Source organism: Sarcophilus harrisii, chromosome X (assembly GCF_902635505.1).
Source record: "Sarcophilus harrisii chromosome X, mSarHar1.11, whole genome shotgun sequence".
Taxonomy (NCBI): Eukaryota; Metazoa; Chordata; class Mammalia; order Dasyuromorphia; family Dasyuridae; genus Sarcophilus; species Sarcophilus harrisii.
In genome coordinates, this window is record NC_045432.1 from 57,664,270 (window position 1) to 57,679,155 (window position 14,886).

At 34.6% G+C, this 14,886-nt stretch overlaps 1 protein-coding gene across 5 annotated transcripts in view; it reads left to right on the top strand.

The window, feature by feature from the left end:
• Positions 1 to 14,886, top strand: part of TENT5D (terminal nucleotidyltransferase 5D) — a 75,179-nt gene that overhangs the window by 44,171 nt on the left and 16,122 nt on the right. For 4 of the 5 annotated variants that reach the window (XM_031945014.1, XM_031945015.1, XM_031945013.1 and 1 more), the window contains one exon: positions 8,105 to 8,246. The gene's annotated coding sequence lies outside the window, so the exon portion shown is untranslated. Of the gene's footprint in view, positions 1 to 2,834; positions 3,458 to 8,104; positions 8,247 to 14,886 lie in introns of those variants that run through there. The other variant, XM_031945016.1, reaches the window with a different exon arrangement.

Sequence of the window (14,886 nt, forward strand, 5' to 3'; positions counted from 1 at the left end):
CACTATATGAGAAAAATTGCTGGGAAAATTGGAAAACAATATGGTAGAAACTAGGTATTGATCAACACTTAATAGCCTATACCAAAATAAGGTCAAAATGGATTCATCATTTAAACAAGGGTGATACTATAAGTAAGTTAGGATAACAAGGGATAGATAGTCTACCTCTCAGATTTGTGGAGAAGAAAGGAATTTATGGCCAAAGAAGAACTAGAGAATATAATGAAATGCAAAATGGATTATTTTGATTTTATTAAATTTAAAAGTTTTTGTACAAACAAAACCAATGCAGCCAAGATTAGAAGGGAAGTAGAAAACTGGGAGGAAATTTTACATCCAAGGGTTCTGATAAAGGCCTCATTTCTACTATATATAGAGAGAATTGACTCAAATTTATAAGAATACAAACCATTCTCCAATTCATAAATGGTCAAAGGATATGAAAAGATAGTTTTCACATAAAGGAATTAAAGCTATTTCTAGTCATGAAAAAATTTTCTAAATCACTATTGATTAGAGAAATGCAAATTTAGACAGCTTCTGAAGTAACAGTACACATCCCTCATATTGGCTAAGATGACAGGAAAAGATTCTGATAAATGTTGGAGGGGATGTGGGAAAATACTAATTTTTGTTGGTGGAGTTTTGAACTGATCCAACCATTCTGGAGAGCAATTGGAAACTGCCCAAAGGGCTATCAAACTGTGCATACCCTTTGATCCAGCAGTGTCTCTACTGGGCCTGTGTCCCAAAGTGATCTTAAAAGAGGAAAAGGGACCCACATGTTCAAAAATGTTTGTGGTGGCCTTTTTTGTAGTGGCAAAAAACTGAGTGGATACCCATTAGTTGGAGAATGTCTGAGTAAGTTACTGTATATGAATGTGATGGAATATTATTCTATAAGAAACAATCAGCAGGACAGTTACAGAGAGGCCTGGAGAAAGTTATATGAACTGATGCTGAATAAAGTGATTAGAACCAGGAGATCATTGTACATGGCAGCAAGATTATATGATGATCAAATGTAATGGATATGGCTCTTTTCAAAAAGGAGGTGATTCAGACCATTCCAATAGACTTGTGATGAAGAGAGCCATCTGCATTTAGAGAGAAGGCTGTGGGTTCTGAGTGTGGACTACAACATAGTATTTTAGCCTTTGTTGTTGTTTTGCTTATTTTTTTTTGTTTGTTTCTTCCTTTTTGACCTGATTTTTCTTGTGCGGCATGATAAATGTGGAAATATTTTTTAGACAAATTGCACATTTAACATATATTGAATTACTTGCTGTCTAGGAGAGGGGCAAAGTGGGAAAGGAAGGAGAAAAACATGGAACACTAAATTTTGCAAGAGTGAATTTTGAAAACTAACTTTGCATGTATTTTGAAAAACAAAAGCTATTATTAAAAAAGATCTCCTGCTGTTTTTTTCCCCAACTTGTTTCTCTTAGGGTCTATGCAGAGTTTTAAGAGGTCTCCTGTTAATCGCTAGGCTTAATGGAGAATGATATATGTTATTCTTCTCATTCCTTTTTAGATTGATGTATTTTTAAATGGCAGTATAATTTTTGTAAGGGATCTGGGCTATTCTATATCATATCACTAGCATTTTTGCCAAGTCACATGGTTCATTTTTTCTCCTGTATGATTATACACAGTTTTATTGGATGTTATTTTTTGGTTGTAGACACATATCTTTTGCCTTTTGTAATATGTCATATTCCATTTTCTCTACTATTTTAAAGTAGTAACTGCTAAATCTTGTTTGATCCTGACTGGCTTTTCTGAAGTACTTGTATTCTTCCTATCTAGCTGATGCAAAAATTTTTTTTTTGATTAGCACCACCTGAATTTTGGTTGTGACATTCTTGGGAGTTTACTTTTTTTTCAGAAGGCAGTAGAGAAGGATTCTGTTTTCATCTTGGTCTCTTTTTTAATATGCTTCAACAATTTTCTTTCCTGCTTTCTTGAAATATGATTATCTCGAGTCCTTTTTTGGTCCAAGCTTCCAAGTAGTCCAGTATCCTTAAAAAATCTCTCATTGTTCTTTTTTCCAGGATAATTGTATTTTATAGGTGGTACCTTATATTTTCTTCCATTTTTTTCAGTCTGTGACTTTGTTTTAATATTTTTGTTATCTTGTGGAGTCATTAACCATTGGTTCATTGTGGCTTTATATCTCTTCTGCTAAGCTATTAATTCTCTTTCCAATTTTGTCCTCCATAGCTCTCAAATCTTTTCAAATTTTCTCAAGTGCTCTCATTTCATTTATAATGTAATTTCTTTTTCTTTTAAACTCTTTCTACATTTATTCTAAGAATTCTGACTTTTTGGTAAAGCTATGTCTTTATTTGAGTCTGCTTGGAAATATTTTTATTTATTTCCTCTTTTGGTTTTGGGTTGGAGGCATCTCTGATCTCATACTAACTTATTTTTTTTTTGTTTATTCATTCTTCAAGCTTTATTTCCTGGATTGGAATTTGTACTTGGGCTAGGCTCTATGCACTTTTAGCAGAATAGTTGTGGTCTTACATGAGCCTGTCCTGTCTCATCTGGCTTCCTGTCACTATATTCTCTGGGTATATTGAAAGTTATATTTTTCAAGGATCACAGAGTCAGCACAGAACAGGGAGTCCCAGTGGACTCTTATGTGGTTTGTTCAAGGACATGATCTGATCACAGCTGTTCTGGGCTTTCCAAGAAGCTACAGACCCTAATGTGGGTGAAGGTCTACACATTTGCAGACTTGGCCTTGGGGTATAGCTCTGGTAAGCAGTTGCTAGTTCTGGACCTTTTCATCTGCCTGGAAGTTTCTGTAAACTTGTCTGCTTAGCCCTGATTCCCTTCTTCTGGGTTAAAAGGACAACTTTATAACTCTTTTAATGATCCCTTTTTTGGCTTTGAGAGACAATGCTGGTCATATTTTCACAAGGGACTAAGTCCAGGGGCTCCTATTTGGGATTTTGCAGAGGTTCAGGGTCAGAGGTATAGTACTGTAACCCTATTATGCTCCTAATTCTGGTTCCATGATTCTGACCTACCCCTGTTCTTCCATAGCCCTGGTCATTTACTTGTAGGTCATATTTGTGACCTTGTGCCAGAAAAATTATCTATTGTTCTTACTACTTATTTGGGATTGCTACAATCTAGGACACTTTTGAAATTTTTGTTTTTAGGGAATGGTTTTCAGGGAACTAAGCTATATTGTTTCTTTCTTCTAGAGTGTACTTTTTTTTTAAACGCAACGTAACTTAAATTTGCACAAATTGAGATAACTGGCAAATAGAGCTTGATACTTTTTTCTTCCCATTTACTTTCTGGAAGCAATTGTATGCTTTACCTATGAGCTACACCACTTTTTCTTAGTTTAAGTGATACCTCTTGAGAACAAATGAGATATTTTTGTAGGTACATTAGTTTTTACAACTGGGAGAGACCTTGAAGCTGATATCTTCAGTAGGTAAGTATTTCTAAAGCTTATTGCTATATTTCATTTTGATCCTCTATCATAGTAACAGTGATTTATCAGTACCAGATATTTAACTCTTTATTTCTTCTCCCTGACCTGTGGGGGAAAAGGAACTCTAAAGGATCAGGAAGTAGGTATATATGTATTTTTACAAACAGGCCAATCTCAGGTGCAGAGAAATAGGGAGTCATTCAGAACAAACTGGAGCATTGAGGCACTGAGAAAAATTTATTATTGGCTGTACTTGAGATAACTATAATAAATAAAACAATTAGAAAGTACCTGTGAGGGAAAGAACTCTGGGAGATGACTATGAACCACTACATAGAATTCCCAATCCCTCTATTTTTGTCTGCCTGCATTTTTGATTTCCTTCACAGGCTAATTGTACACTATTTCATAATCTGACTCTTTTTATATAGCAAAATAACTGTTTGGACATGTATACATATATTGTATTTAGCTTATACTTTAACATATTTAACATGTATTGGTCAACCTGCTGTCTGGGGGAAGGGGTGGGAGGAAGGAGGGGAAAAGTTGGAAGAAAAGGATTTGCAACTGTCAATGCTAAAAAATTACCTATGCATACCTTGTAAATAAAAAGCTATAATAATAATAAAAAAGAAAGTACCTGTGAGATATTTAAGGTACTAGGAGGTTAACATTTATTTGATCTGAATATTGTTTATTCTACATCTGACGTCAACAATAAGGCTATTGATTTTAAATTGAACTCCAAACTTTAGTCCAAATTTGGGCAGAGCCCAGCTGCAAACTGGTTAATTTCACATTAAGACTCAGAAATTATATTTGAATTGATCTCTTTTTCTGGCTCTTTTTGTCCTCATAATTTTTTGCTTGCTGCTCCAGGTTTAATCTTTATCTCTCCGTTCTTTTCTTTTTACATTCTGTGTTCCAACTTCTCTCCTAAATTCTATTCCTATACAGTATTGTCATTTGAACATTTCATTGTATGTCTATTGCTTGAAGATAAAGGGAATCTGAAGCAAATTCATCATCTACTCTAAAATACTGACTTCCATCCTGTCCATAGGATTATCATTCCCTTAACCACCCAAACTTGAAGTCTTAGTCACAGAATTATAGAATCATATAATTCCAATCTGGAAAGGACTTTGAAGATCAACTCTTTTTTTTTTCATTTTAAATATAAGAAAATAACCCCTAGAGAGTTTAAATGATTTGCCCACACTGAGAAAGTGAATCATCCTTGATTTTCATTCTCTTCCTTCCCCTTAAAACCCATAGCATATCAATCATCAAATTCTATTGATTATTATTTTTAAAGTTTCATACTTCCACTATCACCATCCTAGGTAAAATGTTTATGTTTTCCTGTGTGGAATATTACCATAACTTCCTAACTGATCCTACTACCTTTAGAAACCTGTGTTTTTCATGACTTATCTGGTGTCAGACAAACTACTTTAAATCCTGTGTTCAGTTATTTGTTGATTGATTCACTGGTGTCTTTGCAGTAAATGAAAATATCACTATTGTTTCTACTTGTTTCTAACTAAACTCTATATATTTTGACTTATCCAAATAATGGAATTGTTCATATGTTCACTTTCAGCATTTTCTGTTTGGATGACCTTTCACCCATCTTTCCTTCTTTTGCCTTCTCTACATTCTTGCTGTTTTCATTTCTGAAATTTTATGTGACAACCAAAATGCTTCTACCATGTTAATACAGCTCATGATAATTTTACTAAAGCATTTTGTGTCAGTGTGAAATATAGTGTTTCCACAAAGAAAAAAATGTAGAAACCAGTAATCACAAGTTATACAAAAACTCAAATCAGATTTACAGATTCATTACAGATATAGGCATCTTTATGTGATGCCATTGTTATTTTTATTCTTGGGAGACACTTTGTGATTACTGATGTTTCTGGTGAAATGGAAACCTGATTATAATAAAAAGGCAATAAATATTATGTGCCATATGTTGCTTACTTTTTATTTGATAGAAATAGATTTTAAGCCTCTGGATACTACACTGAATAATAGAATAGCTTTTTGCAAAGGTCTACATCGTTGGAATAGGTAAGAAAGTTCATATTGCAGTTTCAGTTGTAGAACTGTATATGACTTGCTGCCTGAGAAAATTAGCAACTTGATACTTGTAATGATTAAAGTTCATATCTCAGTTGTTAATTCCTACTGATTTAGATATTCTTTCTAAAGAATAGGAACAACAATCTATTCACTGTACTGTTAAAAACTGGAACCAAACTTGTTTTCACCACCCGACTCAGACACAAAAGAAAACAAAATTGACATCATCTTGACCTGTATTTCTGCCAGGAATACCAGCATCAGAATTCTTTCAGATTTCAAATCATAAGCTCACAGAATTATGGGAGATGTAAGAGACCTCAGATTTCATCTGGTTAAATATCTGAGTTTTCCAGATAAGAAAACCTGAGGTTCCCACTAATTAATGAAGTTAAAAAAAATTTTTGGTTATCTGCAGGTACAAAAGTAATAAGCTGAATTTTGGGAAAAGTTCTCCTCTTCTATCATATTGGGGTTTCCCATTATAATTTATAGTTAGAATGTGTAGTCTATATTATTTTATAGACTTCTTATTATATTCATATTGTGTTGAAGGAGTGTTGTTATAGTCAAGGAGTTTTTACTTATATCCAAACTACTCTTAGTAACTTTTTTTTCTCATTTAGGTACATCTCCATCATCTCCCAGGTTTTAATAGTTTATAATCATTTTCTTTAAATCCTCTTAGTCAAATGATTTTGGAGTAGGGAGAACCAATTAGGTACATTGTAAAAAATACTGAATTTAGTCAGAGGAACTTCTATCACTTGCATGATATGGGGCAAATCACTTTACCTAACTTAGTCTCAGTTTCTTTATCCATAAAACAAGAATTATACTAGATTAGAGATTCTTAACTTTTTTTGTATCATGGGCCCTTTTTCAGTCTCATGAAGCCTATGAACCCTTCTCAGAATGTTTCAAAATAAAGGAAATGCTAAATTTCAGGTAGAGATTAGTGAAAATTTATATAGCTTAAAATATCAACATAACCTTTTCTTTCAGGTTTGTCCATTACAAAGAGTTATTGTGACGCCAAATCTAATTTCTTCTTTTCCCCCTTAATCCTTTTCCTAAACATGTGTGCCTTTTTTTTTTTCATGGTCTCTGGGCACATTAAACTACCTCTCATTTTATTTACCTCTAGTTGAACAATTACATGCAAATAAAGGAGGTTCAAGAATAAAATGAAGGTATTTAATATCAAGATAATGTATGGATTTCATTCAGTCAATTCTGCTTAATGAGCTATTAAGATTACTGGCTTTCAAAGACAGTATTTTTTAAAATTGCCACTAATAATGAAAAAGTATGTTCCCATTATGGGTTCAAGTGATAAAAAGGGGATTTCTTTGTTGTTGATTTTTTTTAAATCAAAGGGGGCAGAAATGGGAATGATTAAATATACCATTCATTGGGTTACCAAACCTTCCAAGCCTTTTAATGACAAGTTTCCTCATTTTCTTGAGGGAATAATCATTTCTTGCTTTTTTTAAGTGCTGGGGAGCTTATCTTTCCTTGCTCTACCTGTAGTCAATTGGTTGAAAAATATAAGGTGCAGTCAAGACTAATTTATTTTATAAGGATTTTTCCCCTCAGCTTGACCATTTAACTTTTGGAAGGTGACAGTAGATCCTACTAGGAGAACACTGAGATTTGAACTTTGCCAACCAACTCAGGAGAAGCCTGGGGTCCCCATGAAAAAGGGTGGCATTTGTTTCTTTTATCGTTTGTTTATTCATTTAATTTTAGAACAAACAAAACCCCCCAACCACCAAAAGTATATTTTGGTTTGGGGAAAACTATTGACTAACCGTAAACTTGAGTTTACTTTTATATTTTATATGAAGAGGTGTAAGGGGGAGAAGTTATTTTGGGAATGGGGGTGGGTGAGTGGTATATTTAGGCATGGGATAGTTTTGTTGTCGTTCTGATGTGAAGTAAGTAAATGCTGCCGTTAACCACCAGAAAAAGTTAACAACTAAAAGAGAAACCTGGCCGGGGGGGGGGAAAGGAGATCGATATCTGGGCAAGGGTCACAAGGAGAAGTGTTACCCTTGGGCCTACCGTCTACCCCTACCTCTCCCCTTCACCTCTTTACACAGTGATTCTCTGCCACAGACCACCTTAAATTGTGTGACGACACGTTGCCATGGAGATGGTTTTACGCTACAAGGGGATGAGCCGGGAGCCGGGAGGCGGGAGGGGACCAGAGGGGTGTGTTGGTGAGAATCATTTCAGCACTAGGCTGCAGTTGGACAGCAGCAGCGGCCACAGCTCTGGTGGCTCCCCATCTCAGCTTCAGGGTGCGCGTTTTCTCTCTCCCCATTTCTTGAATCCTTTTCCCTCTCTCCCAGCTTCTTACTTTCTTTTCTCTCCCTTATTCCTGTTCTCTTTCCACTCCCTATTTCTGTTTTTTTTTTTTCCTCCTTGACTTTTACTTCTCAGTCTATCTAAACACCATCAGAAAGGGACTGGAGAATTTTACTCTATTCTCACTCATCTCTTTTCTCTTTCCTCTTTATTCCACCTTGCTGCTGAATGCCATTCCAGGCAGCTGACTAGGAGCCGGGAAGGTGTCACATCTCCCCTCTCCAGCTCCGAAGGCTCTGGGTGAGTGGTAAGGAGAGAAGGAGGAAGACTTGGAGTGTGGAGAAGCAGCAGCAGACTCTTCGGTCTTCTTTGGACGGGTTCGGTGAGTGTCTACTTTCTTCTCTCTAAGCTCAGTGTGTCTGTACGTGCGCTGTGGAGGTAGTATATTAGATTGTGTGTCCAGTAGTTTCTAGGGGTAAGCTTCTTTTATAATATTAACAGGGATGATCTGAGTTGTCAGTTTGTTGAAAATGCATGATCTTTTGAGTTTTTTGGGATTACTTTCTTACGTGGAGATACTGTAGATTTTTCAAGCTTATGAACACACGTTATGGTTTACTGTTTGTTATAGGATTGTAGAATCTTGGCTCCTGTCAAGAGTGACTGTGATAATATTTCATTTTAGGCAGGTAGCCTCAGTTGTGAGACACTTTTCCTGCTATAAGAGTAGGTGGCCCCAGCAGTGCCTTTGACAGGAAGGACAATCTTGTCTTTTCTGCCACTGGAAAAGCCTCCAGGAGGAGGTAAATGTGTCTGGAATAGGACAGTGACTGAAAGGTAGAGCTCACTGCCCTCTTGGGCTCATACTTTCTTCCTGTATCCTAGGGATCTGACACTACGGAAAATTAGAAAAGAGGTGGTGTCTTATAGGAGGCAAAATTGTTACCTTTGCTTGCAATGAGGGACATTAAGGAGGAAAAAAATGTTAACATTTCTATACTGACTTTAAGGGTTAGGAGGGTGTGAGTTACAGCCAGGGGAGGGCAGCCTCTTCTCAGTTTCTTTGTGCCCCATAAGCCTTTGAATATCCTATAGTTGCCATTTGGGGCAGATTTATCCTCTTAACTATCTTTTAGGTTTTTCAAAAGTTATAATGCTTCTTTGAAGTAATAATTATGACATATATTATTCACCTAGATCACTATCTAAAGACCTTATTGAGACTTTGCTCCAAGTCTTGAAATTTCACAAATAAATAGTACTTCTTTCATATTGTTCAAGTTGAAGGGCCACAAAATTGGATAAATTCTCAGTCTGCAAGATTTCTCGGTTGCTTACACTTGGAAAGATGGTTAAGATATACATTTGGAAATACCTACTGGTATATAATATCTACTGGTATAAAGGGAAAGGAATGATGGAGCAGGTCTAAATATTGGAGTAGAAAGTGTATTGTGCTTGAAGTTCTGACTAGAGGCTTCTGTTTATATATCCATGTTTACTTTCATCATCTTTTGGTCTAAGATAAAGAAAGGCTTGCTCCATAAGAGCAACATGTAATTTTTAGTTTAAAGAGTCTGCTGTTGATTTCATTTTTAATGATCAAAATTGGGTTAAATTATTTTTCAAGGAAATAAAAATAAAAAAGACTTTTAATTTCAGTCCCACAATTCTCTAGGGGTAAATTTTTGAGTGATTTACATATCTTGACAGTGATGAAAACATTTATTATTCTGTCATTAGGACAAAAGTCAAATGATCTATTCGGGTACTGTTTATGAACCTTATTGTAATTGAAAGAACTTTGGGAATGGACCGAAAATGCAACTGTTTAAGCTTCCATAATGATGTGACTCAATCCTCAGAACAAATTTGAAAATGACTAATGTTTGAAAGTGAATAGATATTGCGAACTCCCTTCTGAGTCTTTAAATTGTATGTAACCTTATTTTAACAACGCCATTGAATGTGGCATAAATGGGAGCATATTCTGTATTGTAAGTGCTGTTCTTGGACTTAAGTACAGTGGCCAGTTAATGTAAAAAAAATTGCATCAAGAGGATATTAAAAGCTTCATTTAAGTATGCAAATAACAGCTTAGCATGAATGCTATGACTACCCCATTCTTTTCCTTTATTCTGTTGTGTGAGACTCTTCAAATAATACATAGCTACATTTTAATTATAAATTAAGTAGTGCAGATTATTTCAACTTTTTTATTTAAAAGTACTTTAGGTCAAGGAGGATTATAAGCCAGAACATTGTGATTAAGCACAATGTGATTTTTAATGAAAAATTTTAAAAGACTTTGGAAATATACTTAGAACATTCCTTTGAAAAGTTCATTCTTTTCCTTAAAAATGGCAACCAGCCTAGTCAAACAGTAGTTTGTCAGATTTTGACTTGATATATGCCTTTTTGATTAAATCCTTCAAATATGAGAGGTAAAGAAGAAAATCCATATAAAATCCATATAGAGAACAACTTGATACTACATTATGACAGATGTCTTCCATTCAGGATAATTTTTTTAACAATTTATAAAATAGGAATAAGTGTATATTCATAGGAACTGGTAGGTATATTGTGAATCTGTAAGAAATGTTTCATCACAAGACAATTGCATAAATATATATACCTATTAGATTTAACATTTTAACATGTTTAACATATATTGGATTATTTGCCATCTAGGGGAAGGGGGTGGGGGGAAAGGGGGGATTTTGGAACACAGGGTTTTTACAAGGGTCGATGTTGAGAAATTATCCATGCATATGTTTTAAAAATAAAAAGCTTAAAATAAGAAGTCCATAGGGCTCAGTGTCAGCACTCATTTTTTAATAAAGAATATCTCCATATATTAATTCAAAACAAACCTATTTTTGCTTTCCTGTGACCAAAATTCATTCTGTCCATCAAAGTACAGCTCTTTGACTCCAAGTAAGAATTTTAAAAATTGGTCTTGTGTGATTTTAGTTTCCATTTGACACTATACATATATTAAAAGTTCAAGTATAGCATTTGGACATTATCACAACCTAATCACAATGAAAACACCTGTCTCTGGTTAAAGCTTGTGCAGCATCTTAACATCAAAAAAGACTCCTGTTTAAGAGTACAGTGACCTAACATAAAATCTATTTGTATTTATCTCTGACTCTTTTAAATGGGTGTCCTTAATGTACTTAAAGGACTCTTCATGCAACAGGAGTTATATTTTCTTATATAATGATCATTCAGCCCATCAGTTTAATGCCCGACAGATCATATGATAGACATGTAGAAAAAAAAATATATATATATATACAAAACCTAATTATTGTAGACTCAAGGTAGAATGATCTATAAGAGATTACTGACTTGGAGAATTACCTTGAGACACTTTATTATTCCTTAGGACATGGTAAGTTAAAGGAAAAAAGAATATTTATTTCAACACCCTTTATTTTAATAATCAGAAATCCTGAGAAGAATATCTATTTTTGATTTGCCTCCTCTGGAGTAGGGTAAATGAAGCTCTGTAGCTCTCGTTAGGCAAAACAAACAAACAAAAAACAACCACTTCCATTCTTACTCTCACTTCTTCTATCATTTTTAATATCCATCTTTGTGACATGAATTAGCTAAAAAATATACAAGAATGCAAAGAAAGTCTGCAGTGTTACAGCTCAGATTGTGTGTACTGTCATAATAGAGTGGTAAAAGATTTTGTCTTATTATTCTTAGCTGATAGTGTGGGGGGAAATACTATATCTTCTCTGCCTGCTGCCACTAGGTGGTTTTTAAAAGGATATGATTTTTCTATATAGCCCAGCCACAGACTTGACATGACAACCTTTTTCCTTAGAGAGCAAAAACGCAAAATGGTGTATATTCTTCCGGTTACAGAGCTTTACAAAATGGTGGCCTGATTTGGAATTTAGGTGATAGTGAAGGGAAAAAGATGGTTAAACTTCTCCTCTGTCTCAGTTTATCATTGAACCTGCAGGAATTGACTTATTGATGGCCTGATATCCCAGTATATGCTTTAGTGACTCTGATTTGAGTTAGTCAAAGAGAAGGAGAAGTCTCCTTCTCTCTCTCTCTCTCTCTCTCTCTCTCTCTCTCTCTCTCTCTCTCTCTCTCATTTCCCTGAATTTATGCATCTCTATACTCGTTATTTGTGAGAGTAAAAATCAGTATAGCAGACCTCTGGGCGATGTCTCACACTCTTGATTCACTGTTGAGGCTTTTGTCTCCCGGTGAACATACCACATTCATGTCAGCAAAGGTAAAGCACCTTTATTGATCTCAACATGGATGAGTCAAGATATTCTATATACATGTGTATGTGATTATATGTATAGGTATCCATATACTCGTGTGTATATTCAATTGTAGTTCTATCTATACATATACACTAGTACTCCTGCCTGATTAATTTCAACAGACTTGGTCATACATAGAAAATGAATTACTTTTTATTAAGTACTTTAAATCTAGGCATGTAGAGTCTTGTCCTGAGGCAAATTGGGACAATGCTTGGTCTAAGCAGGTAGCTTAGTTGAGACACTTTTCTTGTTAAAAGACAGGGTTGCCATGACACTTCTCTTATCCCCTCCAACAGGGAAGGATGGTCCATATATACATATACAATGTGGACATATATGTATATTTAAATGTATATATGTAAATATATGCATATTGTAGGTATGTATATAATATCTTGAAAATAAATGCCTGTTGAACCAGGGATTCACTTTTATGTATGATCAGTTATGTCTACAAGTCAAGGTAGAACAGAAATGAAGATAGTCTCTGAAATTATACTTTTATGCATTGAGAAAATGTGATTTGATTTACAACAAATACAAATTTTATACATTTTAAAGGAAAATGCCTATTTTGTAAGGTGAATGCATCTGTCATGATAATAGCTATAGATATAATAGATATTATTCATGGTTTGGAATATCCTTATTAACATCTCTCTAAATTAGCATCAGCAATTGAGAGGAGACTATTCTGGAAGATCTAGTTAAGATGGTATTCCAGATAAATAAAAGGAGAAAACAACATTTTCTCGTGTTGCCATTTTAAAATAGTCTCTTGATATTTTAAATTTCCTATTCATCCAGAATCACTAGAGACACAAATATAATTAATTAAGTTTTGGTTCTGCAACCCTATCCCTAAAAAATCTAAACTAAATACTTAAATCAGTTTCTGATAGCCATCTATGGAGAGAAAATCATAGACAGTAGTGAGGCTCATGAGCTTATACTTTAATACATCTGTGTTCTAATCATTGCAATTCCTGACCAATCCATGCCCTCACTTATCCTGTGCAATTTTTGTTCATGTCTTTTGGTAAATCCTTTGTAGAGGATTCATTCCATTGTACTAGAGGTCTGTTCTGGTTCCTTTACTATTTTCTGGATACCAATATAGCAGTTGGATTTTTTTTCTGTTATCTCTTTCTCTGATTATATGACCTGCCTGTCTGCTTTTCTGATCATACAAATATGTAGTGATGTCTTTTGATATCATTTCTCATGCACAATCATCATTGGAAATGTTCTACAGTCTACCATAGCCCATCAATTACCTTCCCATTTGGATTCCATTGGACTTGCCTAAAATTTTTATTTTTTTGATATTGTGGTGTTCCAGGTTTATAGAGAATATTGGCCCTAAAAATGGCTAGCAACAAACAGTTGAAGATCATTTGAAAACACTGTTAAAGCTTTCCTAATTGTGATCTACCCAGACTGGGCTCTGCCTTTAAAACTTCTGAGCCAAGTTGATTGTCCATTGAGATTTCCTGTCAAGGATACTGTTTTGGTAGCTGAACAGGCTGTCTGTCCAACTACATGTCATAATCTGAACAATGTGAGTCTTCATCTACTTTTTTTCATTTATTTTTATTTTTTTTCAGTGATGACTAAGACAATCTTTGTTAAGTGATTATGTATCTCGTTGAAGAGATCTTAAAGTGTGCTGGAGCTGAAAGAAATAAGCACACTGTCACCTATAAATCAACCTATAAAACCTTGTCATTATCATTAATTCAAAAAAATCCTTCTCTTAGAAATGCTGTATGACAATCCTTATGACACTGATAGACATCTTTGCTTATTGTTTGTTTCCTTTTTTTTTTTTGCCTTACTTCATGTTGATAAACAGCAGATGATTCAATAAAGTTCTCTCTATGGTAACATATATCATTTATTCTTCTATGATCTTAATGTGTCCGATGTGAAGCACCTTGTTTGGGCAAAGTCTTTAAATATTTCTTACAAGCAAACAATAAGCACAGAAGGATCTAATATCCTCTCAATATATCATTCAGTTATGAGACAGAAGATGGTGTCTGCTAAAAAAAATCCATAAAAGCATTTCTTTCCTTTATATTAGCTTCATTCTCTACATAAAATGGCGTTATATAAACTGCATTAAATCCCCATTCTGTTATTTATTATCTGTGATCTGTTGTGGAGGTAGAATTAACAAGACTTGGAAATGATCAGAATGGGGGGAATGAGAAAAAGTGGAGATGACTTCAAGTTGAAATATGTTCTAGGATTTTGTGAAGTATTAGTGTTCAATGGCAGTAAACATTTTATTCCACACCCACTATATAAAAACAACCACCACCACCACCACAACAACACTATGCTGGTGATGGGATAAAAAGACCAAAAAAATAACAGTTTTTATCCTTAAAGATTGTGGCTATGTGAGTGGAGTGAAAAGGAGCCAGATTTTGCACAAGTACAGTTAAATATTATCTGGCAGCTCAGTAACAGATGAGAGAGTTAGAGGAAGGCAAGAGTCAGGGATTGATTCCAGAGTTTTTAACTTGGCACACTGAAAAGGAGGTGATTCTCCCAACAAGAAGTGGGAAGTTGATGTCAGGATTAACAGGGGAAGATAAGCAGTTTTGTTTTGGACATATTGAGATGTCAACAAAACATTTAGTAGTAAATAGCAAACAAGCCAGGTGATAGTGTAGGAATAAAGTCCTGGAAATAGATTTAGAA